The 22649-nt window shown below is 35.2% G+C and overlaps 1 protein-coding gene across 7 annotated transcripts in view; it reads left to right on the top strand.

The window, feature by feature from the left end:
* LOC106665388 (sodium channel protein 60E-like) overlaps positions 1 to 22649 on the top strand; it is a 341161-nt gene that overhangs the window by 120702 nt on the left and 197810 nt on the right. For 3 of the 7 annotated variants that reach the window (XM_024226924.1, XM_024226922.1, XM_024226926.1), the window contains exon 2: positions 11971 to 12139. The exons of the other annotated variants lie outside the window; for them this stretch is intronic. The gene's annotated coding sequence lies outside the window, so the exon portion shown is untranslated. The remainder of the gene's footprint in view (positions 1 to 11970; positions 12140 to 22649) is intronic. 7 annotated transcript variants of the gene reach the window in all.

Raw genomic sequence — 22649 nt, 5'->3', positions numbered from 1 at the left:
CAGAAATTTATTTTGAATTACCTGTAATTTATTGAGGTTTGTTTTACAGGTAAAATTCCATGCTGGGCAGGCATATAGCAACATTGGTTTAATAAATACTTTATAAATTAGTAGTTTATTGAGTTGGCTCATGCCAGACTCCTTGCTGAGCAATGGGAAAAGTGATCGTATAGCCGCCTTCCCGTTGCCTACAAGATTTCTTGTGTGAGCACCAAAATTCAATTTGGTATCAAGAGTGATCCCTAGATATCTCAGATTTTCTTAAATTATCATTTTACATTTAGACTTATTTATACTTTTTTACATTTACGTACTTATTTGGACATAACAGGAAATTATATTTTGTACTATGTGATTTTTTGTTGTTGTAATTTTCCCACTAGCCACAACTTTTGACAGCAAATGACCACTTCATATGTTGTTATATTTTGACAAAGGCCAGCGTAGTGCATCGTTTTCCTTTTGACGTTGTATAATTCATATGATATTATATATTTTCTTAATCAACAAATTTAATTGATTCATTCGTTATAATACAAATTGATTTCAAGCTGCTTATAGTCAATTATACGCTCAAGTCAATTAGCCATATCCCAATATTTCGAGACTAGTTTATGTATCGTATTGATATTAGCTGTTTAGCTTCGGTCAGTTATCCCTTCGTTTCAAACCCAATCAATTCGAACATATCGCCTATTGTTTGTGCTTCAACTATTAGTTCAAAGGTAAACAAAGTATTTCCTTAGGTCCCAAAAGGTAATTATTGATGATTTGATCATTTCGACAAAACGATGTTCCAAAAATAAGTTTAAAAATCACTTCTTTTTTTTTAAATTCCAATATAGACTTTATTATATTTTTGTTTAGTTGATTTCAAATCAAATCTTAACGTACAGAAGAACGGAAAAGAGATTTCCCGTCGAAGGTTTTTGTTGTCTTCAACAGTCTGAAAAGTCGTTAGGGTTAATAAACGTTCTCCTTGAGTTTATTTGCCGGAACCACAACGCCTTCTAATCCCAGTGAAGAAAAATTAATCAGCCATTTCCACTGACAAACATATATTGTAGTTGAATTATTAAAGGAACTTAATGCTTACCAACGGAGGGAACGTTTTAATGATGAAATGTTGTCGTCCGGTTGTTACATAAATATTGTTTAAGTTTTATGGCAATAATAAACGGTAGACGTCGAGAAATCTTCTGACAATATAGATTAACTTAAATTTATTAATGGCTTTCATAGTTGTAGTCTTTCTTAAGAGTGTTTTTTATATATAACAGAAGTTTATTTTCAAAAATCTTACAAATCTACATAACATTATGAAAACTTTTACAACAATTTACGATATTTACAATTATTTTTCTATTTATTTACGTAGGATATTTAAGTAATTTTAGTACAGTTTTATTCAATAATTTAAAAAATGCGTTCACTTCGTTTTTAACAATCATTATTATAAACACTTCGGTTATCATCTATTCCACGTTTTGCAAATATTGACAAAGAAACACTTAGTCAAAGATCAGTATTTCGTTAAATTTTATAAAATGTCAAAATGTGGAGCGGTGATGATGAAGAGAGATGAAACCTACTTTTTCTGTTATCAGTATGACAAAAAAGAAAGTAAGGCCAATTACACGGATCGTTAATCTGGTGGAACAAAGCTCAACAAAAAGTAGCTACCCAAACATTAGGCAGCATACAAAGACTAGTAAACTTACGTATCACAGGAGCAAAGAAAACAACCCCTACAAATGCATTGGAAACTCTGCTAAACCTACCTCCACTGGAAATATTTATGCAAGGAGAAGCTAGGAAAAGCTCATTTAGGATCCAGAAACAATCAAATTGTATTGGAATTAAACAATTCGGGCATACAACCATAATTAACAAAATCAGACACCCATTCTTAGAAATGGGGACTGACTATATGATCCCGAAAACATTCTTTACAACGTCCTCTAAAGTCTCAACGGGCTATAAAAAAGAGGAAGAACAGAGGAGAGCATCAGATACAATACCATATCATTGTATCTGATGCTCTCTTGTGTTCTTCCACTCTTTTATATTTTTTTTATACAGATAGCCCCAAAACAAACGAAGGCACCGGATCGGGCATTTTCTGTACAAGCCCCAAACATGAGCATTCAAACTCATAGAGAAGTACACTTCGGTCTTTCAAGCAGAAATACATCCCATCAATGCTTGTGCCCTGGAAAATCTTAAAAGAGGTTACACTAGCAAAAAAATCCTCATAAGATCCGATAAGCAAGCAGCCGAAAGCATTAGCATGTAAAATAATCACATAAAAATTAGTCAGAGATGCATCCAAAATCTCCAAAACCTGGGGAAACACAACAACTTAATAATATCTTGGGTGCCAGGGCACAGAGGAATTTTGGGTAAGGAGAAAGCAGTCAGACTGACCAGAGGAGGATCTGCAAGACCATACATAGGCCCTAAACCTATAATTGGGATAACAAAAACAAATATAGAATCCTACTTCGCAGAATGGATTAAAAAAAAAAGAGAAGTGGATAAACTCTAGCGGCGCTAGACTCAGTAAACTCATGATGAAACAACCCTCACCATGACCACAATCACTGCTAGAATTAGACAGGGCTAAACTCAGAGGAGTAGTAGGCCTATTAACCGGTTACTGGCATCTGAGAAAACCTCTACACAACTTGGGCATATACAACGATGATCCCATCTGCAGATTATGTAATGGGAAGGAGGAAACAGCCACCCATATCATTTTCGAATGAAAAGCAACAGCTCAATGGAGATTTAACCTAACATGCGAAAAAAACTTAGGAAATGAAATTGTAGCAGCGACAGTCAATGACCCGATACTTCTAAGGAGAAGGTTCGAGTCTTTTGCACTGAACTAAGGAACGAGGAAAGTACAATAAGACAGAAGGCTGCAGTGCCTGGGGAGCAAAACCCCCGCTTATCCTTATTACCATACCATACCATTATCTCCCCAGCTGGTAGGGCCTCTGGTGACGTAAGTGATGCATTCATGGGGATTATCAATTTACACCGGTAGATGTTATGACGGAAAACCTCCGCAGGTAACGAACGTAGGGGCACTCAGTTCAGGGACTCGGCAATCGCTGCATCTCCTTCCAACGAAAGACAGAACTAATCCTACTATTTGTCTGCGGGCCAACAATATTTTAATTTCACATATCGTAAGTTTATACAATAAAAAATATAAACAAAACATACATTTGAATTCAAATATATATAATATTAAACGAATACATCCTTCACTCATAAACGATTTATTCGGGCCAAAACACAATGTGAAGGTTTAATAATAACAATAAAATATTAAAAAATAAGAAAAATGCTACAAAATTAATAAAGAAAAGTGCTTTGAGGAAAAATCTTCCCTCGTAGCGATAACAGACGGTGCTCTGTAAAGCTAACCGTAAACCCGCACTACATCGCGGTTGTGCGGAAGTGTTGGCCGATTACGCTGTTTCAATTGAATTTTTGTAATAAAATTCACCATGATAAAGTATTTATATTCATTTTCTTATCTTGTTTATTAATTTAGTTTAATAATAAAGTTGAGTGCCTTTTAAATCAAATGGACGTATTAAATTTGTATTTAAATGTAAGGGTGATTGAACGGGTTAATTTGTCTTCCTTTAAAAATTATTTATTTAGAAATCGTGAGATGCGGTCTGGTCTGATGCAGGTTTCAGAAAAACATTTTCTTTATCGTGCCAACGTTTCGATTTTTATTGAGATCATCTTCAGAGCCTGGGATTTACAAACATTGTTTACATATAACAATTACATTTTGGATGTGGAAAAGTGAATTTATACAATGTAAAACATTTTTTTTTTTATATTCAATCAAATGGTCACTAATCACCACATATTTAAAAATTATCTTGGTTAAGGTTTTTAAGTTATTGTTTAACCTGGTGTAATAACGAGTTTTAATTTGGGTTTGGAGGGAATTGGATATATACGGACAGCATCAGCATTTCTCTGTTCATGAAATGGAATGTTTGCACCGTTAGTTCCAATTGGTTTAATTAATAATTCTTCCAATTATTGGATATTGAAGGTTGCTATTGCGAAATTGAATTTCATATCGTACAATCAGCAAACACCAAATTCCACTCATAAAGAATTCCTTATGGAATATTTAAAATTTGATTTAACCACTTGAATAACATTTATTTTATTGAAAATTATAAATTAAAAAAATCGTCTAAAATGTAAAAACTTTAAACCTCAGAGGAAAATAAAAAATAAAGAAATTTTAATCAGACAACAAACAATCAAATTTTTAATATTAATGAAGAAAGAAAAGATCAACGTGTTTTACATTCTCTCGAGGCATATTTCTTGACTAAATTGGAAGGGGCTTATAATTATTTTAAGGTATTTCCTAAAGTCGGCTTGTTTCGCTCCATATATCTTGTATAGAAGAGATTAGTATCCCCTCGGAATTTAACCACGGGTCTTATCTTAAAAGCTAATCCTCAGCTTAATACGTCTCAGAGCGTATAAAAAATAACTCTTTCCTCTTTCTTTTTTAATCAAAAATAATAAAAGATCGACATGATTGTTTTGACTCTTAACTCGGACACACAGGCTCTTCTGTTATAATTTGTAAAAGTGTTTCACACACAAACACACACACACACACATTCTCTCTCTCTCTCTATCTATCTATCTATCTATCTTTCTATCTATCTACCTTTCTCTCTATCATGCGCTATCTAAAATATGAAAATCAATTCGATTTTCTGATATTTCAATTTTTAAATAATATCAAGTAAGAGAAAAGAGTGCGTAAAAACTGTTATTGTTAATTTTTCGAAGTTGATAATTGTGAATAGAGGAGTTCCCCGACGATCAACGTTGTCATCCTTATTTTATCCTTATATGTCCAACAATTATTGAACATTTTAAAAAACAGTTCATGTGTAAGTTTGCTGGTAAATAAATAAATACAGATAAGCCAAAGGTATAAATATTTATAAGGGTAGCAAATTACAAAACATAGACGAATCTGTACAATATTTAAATAAAGACTTACAAAGAATACCAGAAAAGAGTAAAGAAACAGTGATTAAAATTGATTCCAAACAAGAGTTCATGCATAATAGGAAACGATCAACATAAGAACAAAATAAATAAAAAGCCAAAACAAAGAATAATTCAGAATGGCAACTAAAAATAGGAAAATATATATATAAACCTTGGTGTTTATATTTGAACAAATTTGGATTGGCAGATACAATTTGGTGTCATTAAACAAAAAGAGTATAGAAAAATGTATACTATAAATAACTTGGTAAAATATAAAACTACACTCTCTCTCTCTCTCTCTCTCTCTCTCTCTCTCTCNCTCTCTCTCACTCTCCCACTCACTTGACCTCAAATTAACTTTCCTTGCTAATTTTGTTATCTTGTTACATCTACAATCGTCAATTTCACTACAAAACACATACAGCTGTCGCATATTTAACATTGTCTTATATGATATATTGTACATCCTCCAAGTCCTCGCGGAATTTTCCATCCAGTATAAGTCCGGTTTATCGTCTATGATGAGGGTTTTTATGGAGGGGAGTATGATGAATAAATAAAAAAACGTGCTGAGGGCAAAATTTATCCTCTTAGAGCCGGTTCCCTCAAATCCCTCTTTGATGCGAATTTGTATCTAGGGCCTTTTTTTATTTTTTTACTAGTAAACTATATTCTTTAACATACTGAATATGATTTTCTTTTGTAACAACTAGAAAAAAATATTATAGAAATCTTGTTTCCATTCTTCCCTTCGTTCCATTGTAACACTGAACAAAAGGCTTATTGTCAGATAAAAAAATAACATTTTGAAATAAACGGAAAAATGATTGTTAACCAAATGAAAACGAGCGGAACCAGCCTTTCATAAACAGGGCTAACCTAACCGCTAAGAAAGGAAAAGAAGCATTTCCATGACAGGATTCCATTTTATAATTAAGTTGAAAACGTGAGCCGAGTGATGACTGTCAAGTTTCGGTCAACTCTTCGAACTGAACCACTGTCAAAAACTCAGACAGTCACGCAGCAGAACTCACCCGGCTGCAAGAATAAAATAAAGCAATTTTTCAGACCCGGGTGACCCCTTTCCACCGTTCAACCGATTAATCGTGCGTTCAGTGTAATTTTTCAAACGACCTTTTAACGCTTTTCCCGTATTTCTAACCTAATTCGTTGATATTAACCTTTCGTAATGGGGTTCACATCCTGTTTTTTTTTTTTTTTTTTTTTTAAGTATTAAGGGGTCCCGTGGTATTACGAAAAGAAGTATACGGCACGTAATTCATTCGATTGTCTGACGACCTTCTATTGTCACTTTTTTCCAGCGGAGTCAACGTTTTTCACTCTAGATTACGAGGAAAGAAATTAATAGCACTTTACAGACTATTCGGATGAAGGAGGATAATCCAATAACCCGTATTATTACTACTTATAATTATAACAAAATCCGTCATCTTTCAAAACTACTGAATTAACCAAAACAACTAAAAACAAAATAAGTAAACAGCCTATAAACGTAATTAATTATTTTTTACTCACCAAATCGCACACATTCTACCACATGATAAATTCGTGTCTTAAAACATTATTTTAAATGTTATAAACTATAAAACCGAGTAGTTACTCGATAGTGGCGTTACACAAAATACTATTTAATCATTTAACTATAGTACAAACAACCAGCGTCCTGTCAACTTTCCTCCTATTTTGAGAAAGTGCTGAGAAATTTCTCCTTAACAAACTGCAAACTATCAAGTTGAAGCAGTACTGCCCAGGACCTTTCCATTTGAAGATTTTGGCATTTGAGCCTGCTGTGGAGACTTCAGGTAATATTTCATTCCTCCTATTCTCACTTTCATCTAGCCCAAGGTTTACATTTGCCATTTAACCCATCAACCTTAGAGTTTCTCAAGGCAATATACTGGCGCTACTCCTCTAATCCACTACATGGCTTACCTTCTCCTAGGTAAACTATATTATATATGTTAGCCTTGATCCTGTCATAGTCTATAGCTTTCTCCAATACCTCCACAGCCTGGAACACTGGCTTCGCGTTTGCCGAATCTTGTTCAACGAAATAAACTTTCTGTGTTGTAGGGTCTGATGTGTCATTTGATATGACGTTATGTTTTTTCTTCCGTGGGTTTTGATTAGCGTTGTTGCCTTTCCTCTGTATTTTGTTTTATCAAGTGACGTCACTGTTCTTTTGCTTTCACAACCATGGGGTTTAATGAGAGTTGCGACCCCCTTTTTGCCACGTGACGTCACTGATTTACTTTCCACCACCGTAGGGTTTGACGAGGCTTTTGACCATCCCCTCTTTTGCCATACGATTACTTTTTTACTAAGTGACGTCACTGTTCGATTTCTTACTATAGTAATGTTTATCGAAGGATTGACCCTCCTGTTTTTGTTCAAAGAGAACGGTGACGTCATATACGTTGTACGTAATCAGTTGGCGTACTACCAACCCAACCGGCATGGTGTTGCTAAAAGGAAACAAACAAGGACGTTATATCAAAAGATCCAACAACTTATATAGGCCGAAAGAAATGGCATTTACTATTCATGGCAAACCACCTTCGTTACTGAATGTTCTATTATTATGCTTGATGAGTGTGATTAAACAAATTTAAAAAAAAAACCATGTCAACAACCTTAAAACCGTTTTTTCTAGACCTCACGGGACAAAAGGCGTCTTACGTTTTTAATATATATCTTATATATGATTCTGATTAACTTTAGTGCTTTTCGGTAAGTGGGTTAAGACGTTGAGAAATAACTCTTTAGAAAGGTTGCCAAGGAGAATCTCGTAAAGTCGGTGGGCACAGATGTAGGCCTCTGATGTCTACCTAAGCCCTAATCCCTCGTCTCGACATTGTTTAACATGCTAATTCAAAACTTAAGATATAACGCTGTTCTCCCCCTTTATTTCTCTCCTTTGAGTGTGCGAAGTGAATTTGGTTATATTATATCATAGAATTTGTTTTTTGATAATCCGTATATTGTCCATTATCTGAAAGTCGAGCTAGTGTGTGATTTAAAGTAACAATAACTATAAAAAAACATTTTTCCTAGAAAAAGTACTTAGTAAAATACAGAATTTTATTTTTGACTTGAAAATAATTTATTTTGTGAACTTATATTTTTTTATGAATTTGTCTTTATTTATTTTTTGTGACAACATAGGCAAATGTTTTTCCTTCTTTTCCACCATTATGAAGTCGAGGTTTTTTCTAATTAAGCCAACCCGGTCGTGTATCGCTTCACCCCTATTGGAGTCATGAAGTTTAAGTTAATCAAATTCTCTTCCTTTTCCTTTTGAAAATAAAATTATGTTGAAAAAAATTAACAAAATATAAAACAAAATTGTTTTTCTTTAAAAACAAACATTTAATATTAACTATTGTGCCTTTTGCAAAATAATACTGGTTTTTCCTTCTAATTGACAAGTACTGGGACTTAGTGCCTGGCTTAAATTAGGAGCCGTTGTGGCCCGGGTGGGCAGAGAGAACAAGAAGGAAGACCGTTCAATACACTTAGGTATCGTCAAGTTTCCCCGGGCTTAAAAGTCCTGCGGCTCGCTTCCCGGATTCACCCCTAACTCCTCCCTACTTGTAAAGAAATCCCAACTTGACCTTTTTGTGCGTTAATTTGTCGAAAGATATTTTCTAAGAGTATTTTTAACCCTGTTTAAATTTAAACCTTTCCTACAATCGTGAAATTTTCACTCACAGTTTTTGAATGTTTATATCTCTTTATTTTATCTTTTTTGTCGTTCCTGGAAAGCACCACATTGCCGACCTTTTCTCCAAGCCCTATGAACGGATAAACTAAAATTAAAATACTTATATTGGTCGAGGTCAACAACAATGAGAGGGAAGGTCAAGAATGGGATTTTTAAATCACCGCTATTGTCACGCGAGTTGGCGTTTTGGCCATTGACATTATTTAAGGTGATTTAACTTTATGTCAGAATCTAATAGGGCAATGAATAAAAGTCAAATTAATGCAAATCTTGTTATTTACTTGGAATCCAGACAGAAAATATCTTAGTTAAATTACCTCATTATCCGAAATATTCAACAATCCAAAAGGGTGGTGTTTCCGAGAAAAATGAAAGCAGAATTAAACTATTTTTCTTTTTCACAATAACTAATCACAATTCATTGTTGGTCTTATATATCATGAATTCATGACAGTTGAATATGGATCATCGTCACCCGGTGAAAAACAGGCCATGCTAGGAGGTTACCAAACATACACTCCCTTTTGGGCCGAAGCCCACATATACGGCATGTTGAGAAAGGTTGCTCAGTGGATCCCATTTGATTGAAATGATTTCCTGGATACATATATAGAGTGTGTAGGAATGCCAACCAAAATGAGAAAGCAAGTAATTGGGTCTCCTGTTCCGATTTTTTGAAGGAATCATGGTAGTTTTGTTGTATATAATACTTTATAGATATCACGTGATCTGTTTCTTTGTGTTCATTGATATTGAATGTATTTATCAGCATGAATGTCACCTGTGAGATGGTGCGAGTATTTGGCCATCTGTTTCGATTTTTGANTGAGCCCCCGTTGTACCGGTGTTCTTCCATCGAAGAAACTCATTTTTGAAGGGGGTTGGGACCAAATTCAGGGTCGCTGAGATCCGATAGATAATATATTACGAGTATGTTTATGTAGGGCGTCCATTTATGTTTGGCAAAGTGGAAGACCTAACAGTGTCTCAGTAAGATAATACTTGATTTCAAATCCTCATTTTCCAAGAGAGTACTGAGGATAATGATGACGGGACCCGGAAAGAAGAAAAGTGGTTTGTTTTTTGATCAGAAAGATGGTTAAATAAACGACACTATGTAAATTGTAAATTAATTAATTAATTCACCTTTGATGCTTCAAGCACTTCTAGGTGAACAAATTGAGTTTAAAAGGTATGGAATTTTCAGATTATATTGATTTTATCGTCGTAATCACTGACTAAATAAATCAATATCGTGTCCGTTTCCAGTGCTCAGGATTTTACGTAAGCAATCCTAGAAATGACAACAGGAAGATTTCATTAATGGCTGGCGATTAATCCCTCAGAATGAATACCTTTTTAACGATTAGGGTACTGTTAAATACAGATGAAATATCGAAAACCTAATTCTACTGGATTATTTCACTTTTCGTTTTCAAATAGCAATGACCACCAAAGTGGTCCCCAGGCGTCCCCGGTATCATTCAGGGGGTCCGTGAAAAATCAAAATTGATTTGGGGGACCCTGAACAACGTCAAGGGGGTCCGCGCAAGGTTTAATAAAGAATAATAAAATTGTGATCCATTTTTATTATTATGGAAATTAGCAGTATTGTAGTTAAGTAGTTAAGTAGTTGGAAATTAGCAGTATTACTCGGTAACGAGTAAGAGAACTGATAAGATAAGCAGTAACTAGTACGACTAAGTACCTGCCGTAACTTGTAACTCTACCCGTATTGCTAACGAATAAGAAAAATGATTCTTTGTAGATCGTGAGATGCCGTCTGGTGTGACGTAGGTTTTAGAAAAACATTTTCTTTATAGTGCCAACGTTTCGATCTTTATTGAGATCATCTTCAGGGCCTGGGATTTATAAACATTGTTTAAATTTTACAAATACATGTAGGATGTGTAAAACATGAATTTATGCAATGCTATAAATTTTAGATTCATTCGAAGTATTTGTACTCACTCAAAGTGTTTGATTTACACATGTTCTTATATCATTTGTGCCCTTTTTAACAGATAACAGTATAAGTGAGACGAAGAAAAAATGCTGACAATACTGAATTGAATATTTGAAATATGGCTTTATTTCATTATCAGGAAATATTTCTTTACCTGTGTCTTCTATGTAATAAAACTATGTCAAATGATTCTATGAATCCTTCCAAGCTTAAGGATCAATTAATAAAAATCCACGGGGATTTTTATGTTAAATCCTAAAGATAAGGATTTAACATTTCTTGAAAGAAGTCTTTTCAGAGGATCTTCGGAAGAGGTCAAAACAGAGAAAACTTCCTTACGGTTTTCGCCGAGCTTTCGACAGTTTTATACTGTCATCTTCAGGGCCTGTTTTATTATCATATAAACAAACAATTAAAACATGAAAAAACAATAATTACAANTTTTTTAGACTTATATGAGGTAACCTTTCTCGACCACGTTTTTTAACTTTATTTTTACTGTAATTTTAGCTATAATTTTTAATTGTTAATGTATTCCATTTAAATCAATATTTAGATGCTGAGCCGAAAAAAACATAATGTACTTCTGTGCCCAAAACACCATGTTGTTTAATTTCCTATTAAGGTTTTAAAGTAAGATATCCAATTATTGTTGTAATTATTGTTTTTTCATGTTTTAATTGTTTGTTTATATGATAATAAAACAGGCCCTGAAGATGACAGTATAAAACTGTCGAAAGCTCGGCGAAAACCGTAAGGAAGTTTTCTCTGTTTTGACCTCTTCCGAAGATCCTCTGAAAAGACTTCTTGTATCCAGCAGGTCGATAATCTAGTTCATCATTACATTTCTTGAAAGAGTCCAAGAAAAATATTTGTAAACAGTTATTGCAACAACTCTTAGGGACAACATCTAAGCGAGATTATGGTGGACTGCGTGCTTCTTATAACTTTCTTTATTGATTGCAAAGCCCGGAAAATCGTACACTATTGGTGAAGACTTGAAATTAGTGTTCGTGGGAATTTGCGGTTGCTACTCACAAACAATGAGCCTGACATAAATACACTCATAACATCTCATTACATTCATCAAGTCATTATTTTTTTTAAATTTTAGTTTAAACAAAACTTATAATTTGAATAACTACTTCTTCAATTTTTTTTTCATTTGTAATTTTTATACTATACTTTTGTGTAGCTTTTTGGTGATCCGTGGGCAAGTTTTGACTGTAAAAAGGGGTCCATGGGTCAAAAAACTTTGGTAACCACTGGTCTGATGTCTTAGTGATTCAACACATAACTGAAGACGGCGAGTAAGCGAAGGACGTAAGACCAATACACGGTGAAATTGAAAACCAAAATGATCGGTAAGGACCAAATTACAAATCAAGATAATTAAATTTGACAATATTATCGCACTTTGTTACGAAATTAAATAAATAATGTGACAAATTGTGACGTGGACATTGCGTCTTCGTCTAAAAACAAAAATTATATAAGGTTAAGGTGCCGACACGCTTATGACTGTAAGGTAAAGGTCGGCATCCAGCATTCAAAAACACCGGCACTCCGAGGATTCATATAATTTTTATTTCTGTACAAAAGACAGATTCCTATGCTTGGACAGCTTAAGTTTTTCTTTTATAATTCGCTATCATTTAAAATAATTGGACATTCAGGTCAAGTGTCACAAAGGGGAAAACGGTTTGATAAGGGTCGAAAGTTAATTGCGTGAGATAGGTTCATAAAATGCTTTATAATTGAGGGGGGGGTTTCTGTTGATTAATGATGAGAAAACTCATAAGGGAAATGTTGAGGATAGGGCAGATATAATCTCTATATTTATAATGCCCCATTAGAGCTCTAGAGTGTAGCGCGTTTGATCGAACAATATAAGTAAAAAAGATTTTAGACCAGGTTGATACGTATATACAGCAATATTTTTATAATTATCTACATCATTTATAATTATCAAATGTTATAATTGGACGGATTGAACGAAAGTAAAAAGCTTGTATTAAATGGAAAGAGGAAGAACATTTCGGTGGTGATTACCAATCAGCAGAAAACGCCGGAAAACGTATGGGCTTCTTAACCGTGAGGCATGTTCGACACATCTAGTGGTGCCTCTCTGCCTCCGCGTTCCCCGGATTTATGTTACGGTTTTCCCATTTTTCCTTGCAATAGAACGGAAGATTAATGCGTCTTATTTTATACGTATATATTGCTTTTAACCTTTCTTGTAAAAGACGAAGGCGGTACAGTAGAGGTGACATTTGACAAATGATGTAATCATGTTGGTTCCTAATTCTTGGACAATCTTGCCGTCAAGTTTTTTCATTTTATATCTGATCCGGTGTTCTTTTGCATTTTCAAATCACATACGATGTGTCAAATCTGTCTATTAAGAAAAGTCCTCGTTTTCCTTACTTATATCTTGAATTCCGCTTAGAAACAACACAATTTCTATCTGTTTAGAAATTGTCCATTATGATTTTTTTTGCATAGATATCCAAAACTGTCCTTCAACCTACCGACCTATCAGCCTCCTTCTTGTAATAAGTAAATTCTCGAGAAACTCTTATTAAAACACCTATTCCCTATTGAATCCTAAAAACTATTTCCAACTTAACCAAAATAATTATAAGGCTCTGCTCAAAAATAAATTCAGGACAAAATAAGCAAAAAAATCGATAATCCAGACGTGTTCCCCTTAAGTGGGCTTAGATGGTTCATGTAAATGTTGAAAAGCATGGGTGAGAAGAACCTTGAGGAGTAGAGGATGTGATGATGATGATAGTTACTAGGAAGTAGGGGGTTACAAGTTCTGAGCCTGTATATAGTTTTGCAGATCTTTCTCTAGCCAGTGTGTTTGCTTTTTCGTATCCAAAATTTCTCTGTGGCTTAGCACCCAAGCTATCATCGCGTTTTGTGTTTTCGCAAGTTATAGAGATTGTGGATACGTTCAATAACTAGTTTTGTTGTGATTTTTTTACACGGTTTTGCTTTAATAGCCGGTTGGCTTTCCGATAATACGAGAATGGATGTTTTTGCTAGTGTAACCTCTTTTAAGACATTCCAAAGCACAAGCAATGATGACATGTATTTCAGTTTGATAGACATAGGTTTATTTTATTAATGACTTTGTCTGCTCGTGTGTAGAGCTTGGAGAAAAAACGCCTCAACCGGTTCCTTCCTTTGTAGCGATGTGAACACCATATCATTGTTTCTGATTTCCTCCAGCGTTTTTCTTCTCCTTTGAGGCCTGTTGAGATTTTATAGGACGTCGTAAAGAGAGTTTCTGGGTTCATGTAGACAGTACCCAATTCTAAGAATGGATGTCTGATTTTATTGATTATTGTTGTATGCCCTACGTGTTTAGTTCCTATCCAGTTATATTGTTTCTAGATCCTAAATGAGCTTTTCCTTGCCTCTCCTTGTATAAATGTTTTCTATTGACGTACGTTTAGCAGAGTTTCTAGTGTAATTGAGGGGGTTGTTTTGATGGTCCCTGTTATAAACTTTGGACAAACGAAACCACTCTGGACAAAATAAATTCCTCTTACCTCCCTTGGAGACAGATCGGGTTTTGATTCATCAGGTACGTTTTGAAATAATCTGCCCTTTTTAATGGGATTCATTTCACAGGTTGGGGGAAACATTGAAGGACGATGTTTATCATCAATCAAAAATATTATCCATCATCTTATTGATAGAGTAGAAGACGTACTAATGGTGGAATACTTGATTGTTTTTCTATTATTTTACACTGAATGGCAAAAAATTCCACCGACCTGATTTTTTTTTCATTTTCTGATAAAAGAAAATTCTGCCCTTAATTTGTCTCATTGTTTTTATCAATAAATCGTTGTTTATACTATGTTTTAAATTGGGAATATCAATTAGACGTACTCACGTAATCCTTAATCCAAAACAAGGATAGAGGATTTTTCAATGTTTAATTTTTACGGCATTTAAATTATTCAGTTAATTATTATTAATTTTTTCAGTGTCATTTGAATTCTATCTTTCTTTTCTTAATTTCTTAATTTTTTAAACTTAAAATTGCCACTTAGTGCTGATGATGTTGCGCGTGGTGTGTCACTTATTGATGATGGACGTTCCATCAGGTATGCGGCTATTGACATCGGAGTTCCATACGAAACTCTGCGAGACGCCGTTAGACATTATCGAGAAACTGGGTCCTACCATAGAAGGCGCGATTCTGGACGCCCTAGGTGGATGACCGTTTTTTGACTTTGAGAATTTTGCAAAACGTGCTTTACTGTTGTTCATCAACTCCAGGAAGTTCGAGGTGTCCAAATTTCTGAACGCATTGCTCCAAGAAGATAAAATCAGTATGGACCGTTGGTTTTTTGCCCCGTAAGAGGACCAGAATTGTCCAGAACACAATTGGCGTTCTGGAGTTGTACGGATCGTATTTGCTCGAGAACACAGCCATTGGTCTTTGAACGATTGGTCTGCTGAACTTTTTACAGATGTGTGTAAATTTGCTGTACAATCTCCAGCTGGGCGTGAAAGAGTGTGGAGAAGGCAATATGAAAGGTACAAAGTCTTTAATTTTTCCCTGAGCCAACCTTTTCAACGTAGCTCAGTGATGGTGCGGGCGGGAATTTCGATGGAGAGTCGCACAGATTTGGTTGTTGTTTCTGGAGGCTCTTTGACGGTCACTCGCTATGTGGATGAAATGTTGGAACATCATGCGTTGCCTATCCTCGATGAAATCAGCGACAATCCTATTCTAACTTACGATAAAGCCCGTCCACATGTCGCTCGCGTTGTACAAACGTACCTTCAACATCATGACATCAGGGTTTTAGTCTAGCCAGCCCGTTCTCCAGACTTGAACCCCATCTAACATTTATGGGATAACCTCAGAAGCCGAATAAGAGCACGTTCATCACTTCCTGATACGCTCCACGATCCTGGAAGTCCCTTCGTGAAGAATGATCTAACCTCTAGCAAAGAGACATTTCCAGACTGGTTGAAAGTATGCCGACGCGTCTTCGAGATGTAATTAAGGCAAAAGGAGAAAATACACGATATTGAAATGTTAATTAAAAATCTAAAACAAAATTAAAACAAATTTTATCTGTCTGTCTTTTTTAATTTTCATTTTCCTTAGCAATTTACTTTTTTTACTTTTTTAGACAAATGCTCAATTGTTAAACGTTAAGAAATGTTAAACTTTGATTAATTTATAAAAATATATACAAATCAAGTTATATTACAAGTGGGCGGAATTTTTTCCCTGACAGGGTATTTTATCTTAAAAGTCCTTAAGTCTTAAAAACAGTCCAAACTAAAAAAAGCCTTTTCCTTTCATGTATCAAAATTATATTTCCAACATAGTCGATTGAAAATTTATTACGTCCTTAATTATGAGTAACAACCTCTGACATAATTGGCGTTAATATTATTTTGAATCTGCCGGTACGGAATTAGTAGACAAATCTCATTTACTTTGGTTAATGAAAGGTGGTACGGTGAGTGCTCCGTCGTACATGGGCTACTTACATTAGTAATGCCCGTCATTATTGAATTCACGTGTACAAAGCGGAAACAGCCGGGCCCAGGGGATTCAATTATATTTTATCAGACGGACGTGCACCCGTTGGCTTCGGCCTGCTGGGTTGCGTTTGTCGAAAATGGAACACGGAGAGGCAGCTGACCCATTTCCATCATTACAACGATCGATGTTCACACACATATACACTCAATAAATACTAACACAGATATGTTATAAAAGTTAAAGTTAACTATGAACGTGGTATGTCTGACAAAAAAGACCCTTTTTCACCTACTTCAAACATGATATACTTTAATACGAACAATAATTATTTATCGGTTGTTGAGTGATAAGAAACAGAAACTTTCCAAGCTCTATCCCCCGCCAGAAAAGTTTTCTTTCTTTTAACTTCAAAAAAAATTTCCACTCTGCTGTAAATCAGCGTGATCCATTACCGTCATTGTTCATGAACCTTTGTAGACATCATCATAAATTTAAATTTAAAAAGAAAGAAAAACAAAAGACAGAAACAAACTCTTAAAGATCGTTGTATCGCGGACGAAGTTTCAGTTGACAGTCCTCGGATAGGGATCAACTGATTCATGTCACGTAGGCCGATCAATTTATTTTTTTCAGGTGAGAGCACCGATTTTAACGAATCCTTTTTTTTAATGTTAATAGAAAAATATTAGACATGAGCTCCACCTTCATTTCCATAACCCTAACCTTAATTAGATTTACTGACCAAAAAAATATTTAAAATAATTTAGTTATTTTAATATGGCCCTTATGTTTTTTATGAAAGTATTTCAAGATTTGTATAGTATCAGTATAAATGAATTAAGTCAATTCAGCACCCAACACATGCAGTTGGTAAATTCAAACCCATTCACACTCTCATTCGTTCTTAAATACATTCTTTTCCATTTACTTACTTTTCACGGTCTAAATATTCCTCCAACACCCTTTATACCTACTATATAACTAACCTAATTGAGGGTACTCAATATTCCGGCAATAGCTCTCCTCTTACACTACACATTCACGGTAATAAATACATTCATTCTCAATCCACGCTAGGTACACTAAACTATCAATACTATACACAATAAAACAAACATCCCTGATTCTTCAAGAAAATATAAATATATATGAGGGTTTTGTGTCTGCCTGGACTACTCTTAATCGGGTGAGGATGTTCTGTCTTCTATAAGTCTGATCCTCAGAGGATTATATAACTAACCTAATTGAAGGTCGATGGGATACTCAAGATTCTGGCTAATTTAGAAATTTTATTCCGTTTGACTGTTTCACTGGCGTCATTCTCCATCTTCTTATTCCTACCTCCCCAAATCATCCTCCACCTCCTCTAGCCATCTTCTCTTCGATCTACCTAATTTCCTCCTTCCGTAGAGTCTATTTCTATACAATTTTCTCTATGCTCCTATCCATATCTATTCGTTCAATATTCCATATAACATTGATTTCTGCTCAAGCACAATTCTCGATCGAGTGGCACCCCTACTCTCACTCTATATAGAGGCAAGGCACCTTATTATTATATGGGATACATTGAGCAACCTTTTTCTAAACTCCGGATGTATACGCGCCCTTTTGTCCAAAAGTGTCCTTGTCTCAGCATAGAATGGCCTATTCTTAATCGTGTAATGATTAAGTCAGACACTCCAAGGATCACGTATCGACAGCGCTCTTTATAGTCTAGAACTTCTCTGCCGACCCGGCTCACCGACGCTACTACCTTCTTTTAATCATTTTTTTTATTACATTCTTAGCGTCAGAGATCCGGATCGCGGTGGTTATTTCCGGAGATTGGGACGTCTTAGCCTCCTTTCGTTACCCTTCACACTTTTGTATCCTGGTACCCAGATAAAACTCGTTTCGGTGAGACCTTGCAACTCTTCGTTTCTCTCTAACAAGACCATAACGAGAGTGTCGAAAGAGGACCTGTCATTGACAGCAGTAACCTCGCTAACGGGGTCGGTCAGCAAATTAGGTAGGCAACGCTATCTCAAATCACTCTAAGTGCGTGCCAAATCACATACAAATTTGCAAACGCTACAGTGCGGTAGTCATAATTTAATTGTAATATGTTGGCAAATTGGTGTGGAAAAAGAAGAAAATCATTTCATGTAAATAAATGCTAACAATTTTTGAGTAGATTTGTTAGCCTCTTAAAAAAGCCATTTTTCATGAAAAAATCTAATAGGTTTGCATTTATCGGGTAGATAATATTATGAACACATCTAGCAATTTCTTAGGTTAGCACTTTACTTATTAGGCAATTGAATATCTAGAAATAAGGGGAAATGTCTTCATTATTCTTCTCACAGTGTTAAGTGCTTTTTTTTCTGTGCACCTCCTAAAAGGCTGGAATTATTAAAAATTTAAACATGCAGGAAATGGCAGTTTAAGATTTGCTTACGTTTTATCCTGAAATTGGCCTATTCGTTCATGAACCGACAGAGGTTGTAAATATGATAAGATTTTAAAAAGAGGAATTTAAAATATAAAAAACACGCCATATCTAAAGGAAATCGGCTATGGCTGCGAGATTCAAATCTTCATCTGGATATTTTAGGGACAAATCTGTGGCCGTTTTAATCTTGAGTAATTTACAATAAATTACCGGCAGAGCTCGAGAATTACCCATCCATCGGCAGACCGGCTACCAACAGTTAGGACATTTCAGCCGCCAACAATAAATTCCTAACAAAACCCAATCACTTTCACACTCACTGTTAAAGACATTCGTTGTTATTTTCGTACCAGTTCACTCGGTTAGGGTAGTCGAGTACTAGTTATTCCTAGAGCAACCTTTGCTTCCCTGTAACTAAGCTAATTGAGGGCGACGGGGTGTTCAATATTCCGCCATCAGCATTCACATCCATAAATACATTCACTCTCAACACACGCTAGAGGCACAAAACTATCGTTACTATATTCAATAAAACAACCCTGTTTCCTCCAAAAATAGAACCAGGGGACTTAGATACTTGCTGTAGTGCTAATATACGATTCTCATATTTGGTGGCAATCCCACACGCTTTCCATATAGAGCCAAGGTGTTGCAACCTATAACTAGGTGGTACACATCGACCAACCTTTTTCTACATGCCGGACACATGCGCAGGCTTGGAACCTCCATCACTAGACATAACTAGAGTTTTGCCTGTTGAAAATGTTTATAGTTGCAGAGTAATCTTTATTAATCAAAATGACACACAATAAAATTCTATATTTACAAGATATGGTTTTTTTTTATCATAACAGAAATGATAGCAAATTACCTCTTCTTTGGAAAACGTATGTGGTACGAAGAGCTGATACGTTCATTTTTTCGGATGCGGCGAAACCGCCAGGAGCTTTTATGGTTCATTCAATAAAAGAGGCCCTTTATTGAATTTCATCTTTAATATTGAATACCATAACGTTTTCATCACGTTTTACGATATGAGGTTGGAAATATGGTTGTTTTGGAAGATCATTGCCAGCTGAATTGAATAAGAGAGTTTCACACAAAATTTAAAAAAACTTATGGTTTCAATTAAATAAAACTTTAACTCTTTAAATACTCTTGTGACGAAATAATTGGCAGAATGTTTTTTTTAATTAAAAATTGAACCTCCCAAATTGATTAGGTGGCACTTGATTTTAACAAAATAACTTAATATTATTACTTATTGCAAAGTAGATAAAATAAAGAAGCAATCCGCCAAATGCTCATATTACCGATGGAGAGTAGCCGGCCAATGCCGGAACTCTCAGTGTTTTGGATTGTTGGTTTAGGTTTAGGGTTGTGTAAGGTCACAAGACCACTGTGTTTTTAGACGACGTGGCAGAATGTTACAGTGAGACGTGGAAGAGAAGGCTTGAGCTAGTGGATTGGTGTGGAAAGAGAATTTGGAGTGGAAATTGTGCAATCGAGTTTGGATCATGTCTGTAACGGATGAGATGTCTAGGTTATTGTGGATGGTCTTGAGGATGAGACGGAGGGTTTTTGACTAAAAGAATTGGAAAAAAGGTTGTCCTTTCGTTTGTCACCAAAAATAATAACCAAATCTAATTACGTACCACATTATGAAACTCAGTTGGTTGCTGCTATCGACATCAACGTTTGTAATAGACCGTGCCAGTTGTTTGACGCTTTCTGAACACGCAAATTTAAAATTGTTTTATGAACAAAAATTTACATATTTAACAATTTGTTCATAACGATCAATAAAAGATCTTGCAGAAATCTGTCAGACCGCTTGGATGTGGATAGGGAAGAGGAACCTGTTATTGCTGGAACTATGAATGTTTAAGATGGTTGAGGTTTATGGTTGTGATAAGGGTCACTACTGTCTTTTTAGGCGGCGGAGGATTATTTGGGTGAGACATTGAAGAGAAGGCTTGAGCTAGTGGATTGGTGTGGAAAGAGAACTCGGAGTGGAAATTGTGCAATCGTATTTGGATCATGTAACGGATGAGATGTCTAGGTCTTTATGGATGGTCTTGAGGATGCGACGAAGGGTTTTTGACTAAAAGAATTGGATTCTTTGGATGTTGGATGGCTCGGTAGAATCCCACAGTTCGACTCGGTAAGTCCAAATTGGTCTAATTATTGCACTGTATATTGATGGTTTGTCGTAGGGATGAGCATCGGTGGTCGATGTTTTTTGATCATGGATGGTGGGTTGTCTATGTTCTATAAACTTAGCTTTTTCAGTTGTTCTTAATTTCCACTTTTGAGAATAGGGAATGACGCATACTCTTCAGTTATGAACGTGACCTATCCAAACCCGTCAGGAGTTGTTCAATTTGTTGCCTTAGTGGCACATCTGTTCTCTCTGAACGATTATTTTCCAAACCTGGACAGATTATTTCGAAAACCAGAAATCGCTTAGAGGGTGAATGGGCTTTAAAGCTACGTTTTTTAAATTCTGTTCCGGAGAAGATGTGGTAGTGTCTCATTGTAAAGTTGGGGTAAATTGATTTCAATAAATTAAGGATATGGTTGATTTTAGTTAGATACATGTTAAACTTTTTTTTTAGTAAGGGGTAGGAATTGGGCTTGGGTGGATTATGAATATTTTCCAAAGTAACCAAGAAAAAACGGGAAGGTATTTTGAATAAAATTCACAGGCACAAAATAATTTAAAAATGAACGTCTTTTATTGTAAAGGGACCAAATGATCTATATGTAACTATAAATGGAACCAAAGGAAAAAATATTCCTAATAAATATTATTAAAATAATAAACATCATTTTTATTAATCAAGTTCCTAATAAAAGTTCAGAAATGGCAAAGTTTGAAAAATTAGCTTATGCTTCTCAAGTGGTAAATAAAAATAATTTATGCATATGAAAACAATTTGTGGTTTGAGTAATGAGTACTCAAAAAAACATCGATGTGATGACTATTGAGTCCATGGTCGTACCACCATGACGGTGAGTTCCGATGTTTCGACCATCGATGTTTTTCTATCGATGCTCATCGCTAGTTTGTTGTGGGTACTTGTTGTCACTGGATGTGTATTTATGATTGCTTTTTTTAGGTAGGCTTTTAAGAATTTTGGGGGTTACAAGATCGTATCTTGGGAATTTCTTAACTGCAAGGCGGAAAATTTGGTTAACTTTGGAGGATTGAATAGGACTGTGAGGTGGTGAGAGAGGAAGAGGGGAATTGAGGATTTCGGCGTTTAGATTTGAGTGATGTGTCGCATTCAGATCAGGAGAAGAAGTGAAGAGGGTTAAAAAGGATTTGACACCTCTCTTTATTTGATCTGACCCAGGATATGTTGGGGCGTCTAATCGGGGAGGGGACTGGTTTGTCAAAAACGCAATGAAATAATAAATCGTTTGTCTAAAAAGGCTCATATTTGCAATGTCACTGTAACGACCACCTCTGAACTTACGAAAAATCGATATTTTTAGATGTTACTACATTCGGTTTTTACTCTAATAGTCAACTAGCAAGTACGCAAGTCCGGTCAATTACCAACAAATTGGTTCGAGACAACCTGTCGTATTAGCAAAAAAGAGGTCGGAACAACTGAATTCCTCTGCGACTAAAAAGCGTAAGTGGGAACAAATTCTACAATCTGAGAGTCTATTTTTTTATCTTTCAACGTTAAATAAACAAATATATAAACAAAATTAAACTCTAAATTATACTCATACGATTACATTGTCTTTATTTGCAAAAACATACTCTCACAACATGCAATATCTCTACTTCTAAATAGAGGAAGATTGTGGCTTGCCCTTTGGCATACGGAATTAATTTACTATCAATTACTATGCTATTATAAGGCAGGGGATGACTGCATATTGAGGTCTCCGG

The sequence above is a fragment of the Cimex lectularius genome, unplaced genomic scaffold (assembly GCF_000648675.2).
Source record: "Cimex lectularius strain Harlan isolate CLEC.00 unplaced genomic scaffold, Clec_2.1 scaffold9, whole genome shotgun sequence".
Lineage (NCBI taxonomy): Eukaryota > Metazoa > Arthropoda > Insecta > Hemiptera > Cimicidae > Cimex > Cimex lectularius.
The sequence above is the reverse complement of the archived record's forward strand: the minus strand, read 5'-3'. Positions and strand labels throughout refer to the sequence as shown.